Below are 12651 nucleotides of genomic sequence, written 5' to 3'. Positions count from 1 at the left end.
TAACTTCAAGAGGTATTCACCTGGACTTATAAAGATATGCCAGACTTGGATCCCAAACTGGCCGATCATCGTCTCGCCCTGAAGCCAGATTTCAAGCCAATCAAGCAAAAACTAAGGAAAATGGATCTCCGGGTCAGATTGCAAGTTAAAGAAGGACTGGAGGATTTGCTAAAGGTAGGGTTCATTCGAACCATTGATTATCCTGACTGGCTGACAAACATCATTACAGTCCCTAAGAAAAATGGCAAAGTTCAGATCTGCATTGACTTCAAAGATCTTAATAAGGCAACTCCAAAGGATGATTATCCGCTTCCCAACATTGATCTTCTGATCGACAGCACGGCAGGTCACGCCATGTTTTCTTTTATGGATGGATATTTGGGTTACAATCAGATCAAGCTAGCCGCTCGTGATCAAGCGAAAACTTCTTTCATTACACCGTGGGGCAGCTTTTGTTACACGGTCATGCCCTTTGGGCTTAAGAATGCTGGAGCAACATATCAAAGAGCAATGACAGCCATTTTTTATTACCAGATGCACAAGATAATGGATGCTTATATTGATGACATCCTGATTAAATCCAAAGAAAGAGAGGATCATATTGATGCTCTTGATCAAGTTTTCAAGCGACTCATCCTCTACCAATTGAGACTCAATCCTCAGAAATGTGTTTTCGGAGTAGAGTCAGGCAAACTACTGTAAACACCCCAAATTTTCGTCATTCAATCTCAGACAATCCCCCTCGTGCAGTGCTAACCCTGTTAGGTCAGTGTAGGAGTCCAACCCCAAATTTGTGTTAGAAAATTACCATTTTAACCACTTTTATTAGGAAAATTATCATTTTTACCCATAGGTCATCCCGGACCCCTGGTCAGTTGGAGTCAACCAAGTTCATTGGTTAGTTCAGGACAATTAGAATATCAATCATTTGAGGCTCACTTGAGCTCACAGTGAGAAGGCCATTTTCATTTTTGACCATTCCTGCCAAAATTGGATCATTTCTTCATAAATGAGATCATTTCTCACTCAAATCCAAGCCAATTGTCTCTGAGTCAGTCATTCCCAGTCAATCCTATTTCCCATAGTCTAGCTTGAGTTCACCAGGAGTTCAAGTGCTCCATTTTTAGTTCAAAACCATGTCCAAGTGTCCAGGAGCCCATTTTAGCCTATTTTAGCTCTTTGAGCTGAAATTGAGTTGAGTTCAGCCAATCAAGCTAGTGTTCGAGCTTCAATTTTAGTTCATGGCAGTATTACTGATCTTTGTTTTAGCTCAAGCCCAGCTCTGGTTCGTAATTCACTTCACTCCAGTGACCATTTCTTACCATTTCTCAAAAAATGGTAGTTTTTCTTGAAAATTTAGTCGGAGAGTTCAGTTGAGTCAGTGTCATGTCAGTCCAGTTGAGTTCTGAAACTCTAAAACCCAGCTCAATCTAATTCATTTTAGTTCAATCCAGCTCAAACCCCAATTTTCAGTGTCACTCTGGCCCGGTAGATCCTGAAAACCATTTCTTGAACCATTTTGCAAATTTTATCAATTTTAACACTTTTTTAACTGGTACAAGTGTTCCAAAATCCTTCATTCAAGGTCTGCATTTCTCATCATTTTATATCATTTCTCAACATTTCATAACATTTTATCACATTTTATTTCATTTTCGAAGTCCAGAACTCCAGTTTTATAAACTTCAATCCAGATTGAGTTTTAAAAGTTTTCAGAAATCAATATCAAACCCTGGGTTTCCAAAATTAACATTTTGACCCACAGGATTCTAAATTTGGAAATATTTTCTTGAGAAAAATAATTTGGATTTCTTTCAAACTCAAATTTTCAAATTCTAAACTGGATTTGCTTCACAACGGGGTATGAAACTTCAAATTCTGAGCTCGTTTCAAAAACTGCCAAAAATAGCTCGTTTCGTTTAAAAAAATTCTAAAAAGACTATTCTACCCCCATGATCCTCAAAATGAATTTCAAATTTGGAAAGTGAGCCCACTCTGAGATGGCTCTTTCATTTACATCTACATTTTTATTTTAAAATAAAAAAAAGTTATATATCTCTCTCTTTTCTCTATTTTCTTTCATTTTATTTTAATAACTATTTTTTTATGAAAGGAGGTGGGACCCACCAAGGTGGTCAACCAAGCCTCCAGCCCCCTCTCTCCTTATTTCCTTTTCTTTCCTCCTTTTCTTTCCTTCGCCTTCTTTCTTTTCTTTCATTTCTTCTTTCTTCTTTTCCTTCTTTTCTTCTTCCTTTCTTTCTTTTTCTTTCTTTCTTCTTCTTCTTTCTTCCTTTTCTTTCCCTCTTTGTCATTCATGTATCACCCTTCTTCCTCTTCCTTCTTCCTCCATTCTTTCTTCCTTCTCTTCTTCTTCTTTGCTTTTCTTTCTTTCTTCTTTCTTTCCTTTTTTCGTCTTTCTTTCTTTTCTTCTTTCTCTCCTCCCTTCTTATTCATTTTCCTTCTTTCTAATTCCCCTAACAAGAGGCTCTCATTGTGGATCCTCTCACATAGCTCTCATCTCCCATTAATCCTCTCTCATTAGAAACTTAGGTGCTGATTTATTTTCCCCTAAGTTATAAAAAAAAAAAGAAAAAGGACACCTATACGTGAACCACCTTTCTCTCAAGCTCCCTCTCATCAACCCCTCTCAACCTTAGCCCTAATTGAAAAAAACCTAAGTCTTTTGTTAAAAAAAAAAAGAGAGGAAGCACCACACGACTGAGCATTGGATTCTTTCTCAGCCCTTTCTCCTATTCACTCCAGCTCTCTCTCCTCTTCTCTCTAACTCTCTCCCATATCCCTCACCACAACATCTTCATTCCTCCAAGGCATCACCAACAAACAGGCATCTAACGCCAGCCCCCTGGGAGTCTCTCTCAGCCCTCTTAGCTCTTCTCTCTCAAATCCCTATTTCTCACTTCTTTCTTTCCTCTCCGGATTCCCTTACTTTGCAGCCAATAGCCTCCAGCAAAAGGGCCTTTTGGAAGCAGCCACAACCATGGCCTCTCTTGTTGGAACTCACCTTCAGCCAAGGCATCATACGCCCAGCCGTCTTGGGTCAACAGGTCCATCCACTTGCGCCAACCATACCTTTGATCTAGGTCCAGCTGACACCTACCTCCAACCTCCTTCGAGCCACAGCACGCCCTCCTTGGCTCCAGCCATAGCTCCAGCCGGCTCCACCACCTTTTCCCTCATGCCTAGCAAGTCTCCAACATGCCTAGCAAGCCTGCAACACCAACACCAAGACCTTCTTCACATCAAGGTCGTAACCCACCTTCCACCGATCCAAGGCAACGCCATTTTGCCTAACAAGTGCAGCCACCTCTTTTTCGATTCAAGGTAGGACCTCTTAAGCCTACTAAACCCTTTGTTTTATCTCATAAAAAAAGAAAATAAATATATATATATTTATATATATAAAAATAAATGAATAAAAAAGGAAAATATACACCTTAGGTGTATAAGCAAAATAAGTGTTGAGATCCATCCATTCAATGGATCAGATCTCTCACTTTGAGGGCCACATCGAGAGAAAACCATGCCTCCCAATTTATTTATTTATGTTTTTCCTGCATATTTCATGTTCTTAAATGCATCATAGTTAGATTTACAATTTTGTTTAAGATTTATTTCAGGTATTTAGATTAGATTATTAAGCTCTTATTCAATATTTTGTAAATTTGATTCGTGTATTCAATATAAGCGTTATTTCATGCCAGAATTTTCTTCAATAAATTTTTGAAAATTAATGCTAAATAGATACATGTATTCTGGATATTTTGCCAAAAAACCTAATTCAAATTGCATTTCTGAACCCTATTAAATAAATCATATGCTGCATCAGGATTTCACCCTTCTGGAAATTCCAAGTTTTGTTTTAGCAGACAAGAGAATCTGAGATCTCCCAGATGGACGATTCAAATCTTCCTAAAAAAAATACAGTGGATCCCTGTGAAAATCTACTGTTTTTCAATAATTTTTTTAGATTTTTCCAACAAGGTTTAGTTTCTGTTAAAAATTGAGTTTTCTCAAAACCTATGAAAACCTTGATCTTTCCTTGTCAGGGTCTAGACTGACCCTAATCCACCGTGTTCGTTCAATCCATAGGCTGGATGTCAAAGCTTCTAACACATAAGTTGTTCCTAACCATTCCCTCTGTCATATGCCAAAATTTGAGAATTTCTAGAATAGCCTAGGTATTTTTCCTGAAATTAAATTTTGTGTCTGTCAAATTCCAATGTCTGAGAATTATAGAGATCTAGATCTCTGATAAGCCTCTGCTCTCTCACAAACCGTAACTCAAATTCTAATACTATAAAAAAAAGAAATTTTCATCTATTTGTCAGGGACATTTTTCCAGAATTTCAGCCATTTTCTCTACTGTATTCTATTTTTCCTATAATTTTTCCCCAAACTTGTCAGTCTGCTTTAAATCCTAGAGTCGCCAGATTCTGATCTGACTTGCCGGAGCTGTCAAGCTTCGACCATAGGTCAAACCCAGAATCTGTAAAAAGCAAAAATCTTGGCCTAATTGTCCTCTATCACCCCATAAAATTTGGAAAATTTTTATGGAAGTTTAGCATCCAAAATCCAATTTAGAATTAGCATTTTAGGCAAAATCTTGATTTTTAAGATTTTTAGTTTTTTTCACATTAAAAAAATATCAAAAAAATATATTTTCGAGCTTCATTCTGTTTATAGGGTTAGTCTAGGTGTCCATGCCAAATTTGGCTCAATTTCAAATTCATTTCCCTTGTATATTAGTTTACTTTTAAATTCAGAAGCAAAACTCAAGCGAAAATCAAGTTAAATTTGATATTTTGTGATATTTTTGCCATTTTAGGGTTTTTATTATGTGAATAAGCATATCATGTCATCTTAGGGCTAATTTTAGTCTCATTTGCATTTTAATTTCCCATTTTTCCAAAATTTATTTCAGAAAACCCTGGTTTCAAGGCCATAGTCTTGTTATCAATGGCATTTTGGTCATTTTGACCTCAATTTTGAAATTCCAAACTTCAATTTTCCAAATTTTTATGCATATCATCATATTGTATCATATTGTGTTTAATTTTATTTCATTTGATTTTCAAATTTCTAAATTTTATAAAAATTCTTTTAGAAAACCCTAATTTCAAGGTTATTAGGGGTATTTTGGTTATTTTTACTCCAATTTTGAATTTCCAAGTTTATTTTCGAATTTTATTACTTATTTCTCATGTTTATATCAAAGAGGGTATGAATTTGGGTTTATATCTGAATAATATTTGATAATTTCTAATATTTTTGGATAAATTCAGATAAACCTAAATTTTTGTGTTAACATTATTTTCTAGTTTTGTAGGAATATCCAAGAAGAAGACTTTTATTTTCTTTTATTTCAATTCAATGTAATATCGGATGTAATAAGTTGGAATAAGAGTTACTTTTCAGCTTAGAATAGGACTGCATTGCATATAGTTTAATTTCTGAAAATTTCAATATCTGATGTATGATGCATATGCACATTTTCCAAAATCACTATGGTTGACACGAATGGCACGTGCACGAGCTCTTAGGAAGTTCACGAATTCAATGAAATTTGTATTTATGACCATAGTTAGAATACGAAGAAAACCAAGATTTGTGATCTTTGTATTAGCCACATTCAGCCTACACTCTTAGGCTAATTTAAAAAATTTACTGCATTTCTCAAAACTCAAAATGATTTTCTAAATTCCTCAATAAAATATCTTTCAAATTCATATTCAGTCATTCAATTTGCATTATTTTCAAATTCATTTTCCAATTTCATTTCAGAGAAATCAATTTTCCCAAAAATTTCCAAGTCTTTCTCAAGATTTGTTTTTCTCAGAATTCTGAATTTTTAAATGAGATTTCAAAGTATTTCCCAAGTTCAAAATCATGATTTCCCAAGGTTTCCACATTTTCAATTTCATTTCCAAATCCCAAAATCGATTTTCTCAAAAAACTTTGAATTATTTCTGAAATTGATTTTCCCAGAATTCTCAAATCCTATTCAGAAATCAATTTTCTTAGAAAAAGCAATTCCAATCTCAAAAATCGATTTTCTCAGAGTTCCCATTTTTTTGAGAATCCATTCTCCAATACAAATTCTGATTTCTAATGAAATTCAATGATTTTTCCAAGAATTTCATTTTTAAGCACTTTTCCAATCATTTTCCAAGTACATCTCAATTTTTCAAAGCAAACATCATATTTCTCAAACTTGCATCTTTTCAAAATTCCATAGCACATGCCTGATTCTTTGTGCATTCTAGGAAAATAGAGCATAATGTAGATAATTTAAATTAGTTAAAGTGCACAATTGATCCTTGATTCAATTACCCCTGGTAAAGGTGCCAGGAATAGTTGAACCTCGTATCAACAGACGGATCCCATTCCACAAAATTCTCCCACAAATTTTCAAAACGGAGGCAAGTAATTTTCAAAACCAATTTTCAAAACTTTGGTTGAGTTTGACTCGCAGAATCGTTTCTTCTCTCTCTCGCAGAGGGAAAGGGGAAATTTTTGCGATCATAATAGGTTTGGCGACTGTGATGGGATCTGTCGTCGCTTGATCAATTATATGCTTGACTTAGCTCAATTATCAAAATCGTGTTCTACGCAATGTCAACTTTACTTTCTGATATCATGTTAACCTAGGAGCCTAGACTTGAACCCAGCTGACATGGATTGCATGTAGACTAGGCATGGTTTGGTAGGACCAAATTGAGGAGAATTATTCATGCTCACTTAGACTTAGGTCTTAAAATACAAAACTCTTTAATCTAGGAATTGTATGAAAACAATGTTTGCTTCTTCAAATATTTCAAAATTCTATCTCTTTAGGACTTAGAGTCCTCTGTTTGCCCGCATGTGCTCATATTTCAAAAACCACCCCACCTATGTCTACCCGGTCTTCACATTACTAGGCTATCTTTCAGAACCATAGTTCGGGACAAAGCCTCACAACTGGGCCACTTATTTAGGCTAACGCCCCCCTGCCACGTACCAAGGGCCATAGTCCAACGTATATCGACAGGTGCTCAAGGATGTTGGGAAAACACAAGCTTAGAACTGGAGATGAATTTTATGCCACGTACTTTGGGTTTCAACTTGAGTATATCGGCACAGCATGATTAGACACAGCTGATCTAAGCTTAGAGTCAGGATTAGGGTCCTACAACCATTTTCAAAATTGATGCATTTAGAGTTAGCTTCTTAGGGAATGCTGTATATGCATAATTGTTTGTGATTGAATGTATGATATTCATTTTCATCTTATTTCCCCATATTTTTCTCAATTTTTCCAAAATACTAGGCAATTTTCTAAAATACCACATTTTCCATCTTTTGTGAAATATCTCCTTTTTCTCAAAAAAATAGGACGATTTTTTTTTCAAATTATCCACTTTTTCCTCAAAACTCCAGGTGATTTTCCATTCTTTCATTCCTCTAAACTTTGAATTTTCAGCATTTCACTTTATCCTGCCTGTAATTTTCAAAATTCTTGTATTTTTCCCAAGTCAAATTTTAATCTTCCTATCTTTCAATCCAATGGCATCTAGTCAACTCGACTCTGTCTTTCCTGAGGGTCACATCTCCTACGAGGTGTGATAAAGTCTTCTCGAGCATTGAGCTCTCAACATCAGACCTTTCTTTCCTCGGTGGTACTATACTTGGTTCAAGAACTTCTCTCATATGTTTTGGGACCACTTGAGCGATTGCGGGTTGGAACTGGCATCCGCAGTGGGAAAGTTGACAGTCAACGACAATCTGATCCATGCACTGGCAGAGTGGTGGAACTCGTGCACTTGTACTTTTTGGTTCCCATGGGGAGAGATAACCCTACTGATGGATGAGTTTTCAGAGATCATGGGACTGCCTGAGAGAGCCGATCAGCCTGGAGATCCATTGGAGCAACAATTTTTAATCAATGTCAAGGGTTTAGACCCCCGAGATGCTTTAGCTCACATGACAGGGCATAAGTCCTGGACACTGATTGAGGAAAATGGAAATGAATATGTGAACCTGATCGAGATCTACCGACAGTATGGGGCATTCGCAGAAGTCAGCTCATTATCCAGAATAGCTCGAGAAAGAATTCAGTATGCGATTGTCGTATGCACTGAAGGGCTCACTTTCTTCACAGATATACATATGTGTATGGCAAGCAGTTCACGCTACTTGGCCCATTTTCCTGTACCTACTACTATCCAGAGCGATGCGTCAGACAATTTTCTCAGAGATAGAAGCGCGTAGAAGCTCGGCTACTATCAGGGGTTATGCTAGAGTTCAACCTTGCATTAGCGCAGTGGTCTAGAACATACCATTCTGTCGAATATGGCTGGGATTCTTTCGTCACTCTCACTCTTTTCCCCGGTCCTCGTGTCTCTGTTGATCATTAAGAGTGGTGGCAGACTGTCTATATGCCCCCTTTTTCTCAAGTCTACTATTGACACAATCATATTTTTCCTTCAATAAAAAAATCCTTTAAATTTCATTTTATCATGGTTTGACGACCTCGCCTAGGTGATAAGGCATATTTGCAGTTGTTCATTCTCCTCACAAAGAATGGCAACACAATTGTCGTGATTCTAACGGTGACCCAATCCCTAGTAATGGGACGTTCTTCCAATTATCTACCAAATTGTCATCGAATATTTTTCTTATATTCATTTCTATCCTGAATTTTCATCATCGAAATTTAATCATTCATCTCATTCTGCAGAGAGTATCGGTATTCCCAAGTGGTCCAGATCAGATAAGAAGACGCTGCTATATCAAGTGCATTAGTGACTTTTAAAGCATCAAGCAAAAAGAGATGAATTCTCCAAGAACTATTAGAGGATGAGTTAGACTGACGGGGATGGCATCAATCCTGCTGTATATCAAAGGTTCAAGAAGATGATGATCAAGATGATGTCTGACCAAGCTGGAGACAATCTTGGAAAGGCTCCCCTCAAGGAAAAGACATCTGTCTCATTCTCCTAGAATATCATTGGCAAGAGCAGCAATGCAGAAAGTTCTAAGTCCAGCAGAAGCAGCAATGGGGACAAAAAGGGAGAAGCCTTCAAACAAGACAACAAGCCCTTCTCATCAGACTCTCACCAAAAATCTCAGCAAAAAGAAAAGATAAAGCGGGACAACTAGGGTTACAATCGCCAGTTGACTCCTCTCGAGTAGTCTCTCGATGAAATCCTTGAATATATATTGGCCAAAGAATTGGTAAAGCTCCCAAGAGTCACAAATCCTCCCACAATCATGGGAAGATTCATAGACCAGTTCTGCAAATTCCATCGGGCAGTAGAGCATGATACCGACCATTGTTTCATCTTCAAGAACATTGTCCAAGATTATATCGACAAGAATTTCTTCGTTGAGGATGAGAAAGAATACCGGTCGACTGTCTTGGCCACGTCTCAACAGAAGTCAAGCACTCGGCAAGAAGTAGAACATGACGGTTGAAACCAGGACCGCAAGATGCCCCCATTGGATCAAATACTCGAGAGTTTCTTGGAATACATGCTCACAAAAGATATGGTCAGACCTCCGAAGGTACACTTTACTCTTTCTGACAATGATAGCAAAAGCAATAAGAAAAATCATGATAATTATTCAGAGGGATCTACGTGCCAAAAAGGAAAGTTCTCCAACAATGATAAGCCTTTTCAATCTAGTCCTCAGCATAAAGAGAAAGATCAAGAAAAGCCAAAGTGCAAGGATTGAAGTACGGATCGGAAATTCACCCCTTTGGACCAGACACTCAAAAGTGTTATGCAATACATGCTCGCAAAAGATATGATTTGTTTACCCAAATCAGTTGATCCCGCAACAATCATGGGCAGATTCAAAGAAAAATTCTGCAAATTTCATCGGGCAGTAGGGCATGACACTGAGAATTATTTCATCCTGAAGAATATCATTCAAGATTGCATCGACAAGAATACCCTTTTTGAAGATGAGGAAGACACCAGTCGACCATCCTGAGCAAGTTTTCTAAGAAATTGCAACGTCAAGACTATGTCACTTTTATCATTTTGTCATTTTGAAGGGACAATGTAGTCTCAGTTCTCTTATCAATTTGTTATTTTCTTCTTCAATGCATCAATAAAATTATCAATTTTTTTCATAAGCTGGATGCCACCTTTTATTCTCCTTCTCTGCAAAATGTTCTTTCATGAGGAATGACTCTCTTCAGAGTCTCTCCTGAATCGATCAAAAGTCAGTTACTTTCCAAGAGCATTCTTCGAACTTCAATTATCTTCCTTTTGTCCAAAATGTGCTTCCCCTATTATACTGGAGCATTATTTTGAAAATTGTCTTCAAAACGTCCTGTATGCAAATAGGATCACACAAATCTCTCATTTTTCATACATGTGCACCCATTTACATCATTTCGCATTCATTTACATTTGCATGCACTCATTTGCATTAAATTCTTTTTCCCTTCAGGTTAAGGGATAAACCTGAGTTGCCCATTTAGGATAAGGGATGAATCCTGAGGCCCCGACAGTTGTCCATGTCATCGTGAGGGTGAAGACTGAAAATCTTCTATCAGAATCAACTTGTACTCTTTTCAAACCCAGTGTTCGTGCTGGTAATTTTTTAAAATCCAGTATTGGCACTAGTAATTTCTTAAAAATCTAGTGTTTGTGCTGCAATTTTTTGAATCCAGTGTTCGTACTGGTAATCTTTCAAAATCCAGTATCCGTGCTAGTACTTTTTCAAAATCCAGTGCTCATGCTGGTATTCTTTCAAAATTCGGTGCTCATGCTGGTATTTTTCTAAATCCTGTTTTACTAGTTGAACCTCTTAAATCCGATTTTGATTTTTTTTCTAGTCAATGTTTCCAAATCCAATCTTCAAATTTGTTCTTTTACAAAATCTAACCTCGCATTAGTTATTTTACCAGTTCCTGTATGTGTATTGATCATTCTTTCGAATTCAATCTTTATATTAATTTAAATTTTCAATCTCTAATTTCCAAATTCGACCTTTTTGGTCACTCAATACCAATTTCAATCATTTTCTCTTGCGAGAGACCCTTTTTACAAGGAGAGTTCGAGGGAGCTCGTTCTTTTCGCATGCTATCCTTTGTTCACTTAGCCCCTTTTTAGGGAGAGTTTGAAGGGACTCGTGTCTTTGTGAACCGTTTGTAAAACAAATTTTCAATTTCACACAAAGAACCCTTAGTTCAGGGAGAGCTTCGACGGAAGTTCGCTTTCCTTGTTACCCCAATTTCATACTTGGCTATTTCATCATGAAGGACCCTCTTTTCAGGGAGAGTGTGATGGACTCACTTCTTCATGATCAATTCACCGACCTCATCATTACCTGCCCCCTTTCCATAAGAGAAGCTTAATGTTAGGAAGTTTTGACGAAAGCTTGATTTCTCTTCGAAAGTTCGTTTTGCAAACGCCTCCTCTTCAAGGAAGAGAGGAGTATTTTCTATTTCCCATTTCTGAATCTTCTCCTTTGGGGAAAGAAGAAGATAATTTTTGTCATGGATGCGTTGAGTTGTGCTTCAAATGCTCGCTTTCACGAAGGATTTCAAGAACATTTTGCCAATTTTTCATTAAATATTTGTTGATTTCATAATCTTTATTGCACAAAACTTTACCTCAGAATACCTTCAGTATTACTTTCGAAAAGACAAAGCTTTCGCAAAGAAGAATTCAAAATTCAAAATCTTTCTATTGGCCGACCAAAAGGGATGAAGAATAAATCCTCGATATGGCCAGCAAAGGAAATTCAATGTTGTTGCAAAGTCATAAGTGATCGATATTGATCGCTGTTAATGACACATTTTTAAAGATCATTCTTGGAAAATAAGGCAGTCGAAATATCTTGGGCGATACAGAAGAATCCATTCAATTTCCATATCTCATCAATCACTTAAGCTGTAATTAAATATCTGCAAAAGGGATCTCTTAATTGTCGTCAAGTTGAAGACGAATTATGCGAGTTAGACCCCCAGGGCCAAAGAAGATTTGGATCATCTCCAAGATGAAGGAGTTTGTGACGGATCCTTCCAGGGAAAGTTCAGATCACTGTCAAGATGAAGGCGACTGCGATGAACCTCCCGACAAACCCTAAAGGGTATTTAATTCCTGCTGTCATCAAGAGACCACCAACCAATCAGCCAATACCGTCAACATAATCCCTGAGACAAAGAAGGATCAGAACATCTCTGAGTTGAAGGAGTTTGTGACATACCCTTCCAAAAAGAAAGAGAGATAAAAGTCAGGACATCTCCAAAATGAAGGATGATGTAATCCCCAAAAACCCAAGAAAGCTCCAATTCTGCCAAAAAAAAAAAGAGTGCAGAAAGATCACCATGAAAAAAGAATCCCAGGATATTAGAGTGCCAAATATGCCAAGAATGCTCTTTAAATTTTGTGAATTTTTTTTATCAATATTCTTTCACCAATTGCTTTCACAATAAGAATTCTTTCTTTTTTGTTCATATCAAGGAAATTGATAGCTTCCTTGAAAGAAAGTCAATTACAAGCAATTTGAATTTGAATCTTGATTCTACGGAGTTAAGCCCAATTAGAGGTAATACTTCAGGTAGAAAAGAGGGAATATTTTCACCAATGTGCATCATTTTCAATTATTCTGAATCAACAATAATTTTCAACA

Source organism: Nuphar pumila, chromosome 1 (assembly GCF_984573655.1).
Source record: "Nuphar pumila chromosome 1, dmNupPumi1.hap1.1, whole genome shotgun sequence".
Lineage (NCBI taxonomy): Eukaryota > Viridiplantae > Streptophyta > Magnoliopsida > Nymphaeales > Nymphaeaceae > Nuphar > Nuphar pumila.
Note: the sequence above shows the minus strand (reverse complement) of the source record.